Here is a 750-nt window from a genome sequence, read left to right as displayed (position 1 = left end):
TTTTTTGTTTTTAAGCTGAGCCATTGCTGCAACTTATTGAAGCCATTCACTCAGGACATCTTCTAAAGCAATACCTATATTTCAATCTGATGCATACAGATACAAGCATTCAAAGGAAAATACTCATACTAAGGCTCTAAAGAATTATTGCATCTCCCAAACACTGCTTTTCCTGAAAAACTTTGTGCTCCAAACACATTTCCATTCACGATGCTTAGCATCTTTTTCTCACAACCCCACCCCTACTTTAAACAATTAAAGTCCATTTTACCTTTCGACAGTAGACAACATGCTTTCCAAAAGAGATCACTTAAACTGCCTAAATTAGAACGCTGAAAGTTCCTTTTAAAAAGTAAATTTTCCTTTAATATTTAATTTAGAAGAACTGTATTAAAAACTGAAGAAACACTAATTATTTATATAAAGCCCAGTAAGGAAAGAAAATTGTTGAGAGCCCTGCTTTTTCAGTAAGCTAGCTCTCAGCCTTCAGGAAGCAGACAACAAAGGGAAGGATGAACTGAAACACCATGAATCAGAAAAAAAAAACCCAAACTGTAAGAACATACTGTGAGCTACGCCAAGCAGGAAGAGAGACTTTCAGAGAGCTGTGTGGGAGAAATCCACAGGCGGACCAAAAGAAAGCTTCGCCAAGTCACTCGGACGACGACCCCTAACCAAGCCCTGTTTACGTGAGAAGGGCCCTTTCCTCCTCCGGATGGGTATCACCAGCCTTACAGACCCTCACCGGGG

The sequence above is a fragment of the Aptenodytes forsteri genome, unplaced genomic scaffold, assembly GCF_000699145.1.
Source record: "Aptenodytes forsteri isolate BGI_AS27 unplaced genomic scaffold, ASM69914v1 Scaffold145, whole genome shotgun sequence".
NCBI lineage: Eukaryota > Metazoa > Chordata > Aves > Sphenisciformes > Spheniscidae > Aptenodytes > Aptenodytes forsteri.
Note: the sequence above shows the minus strand (reverse complement) of the source record.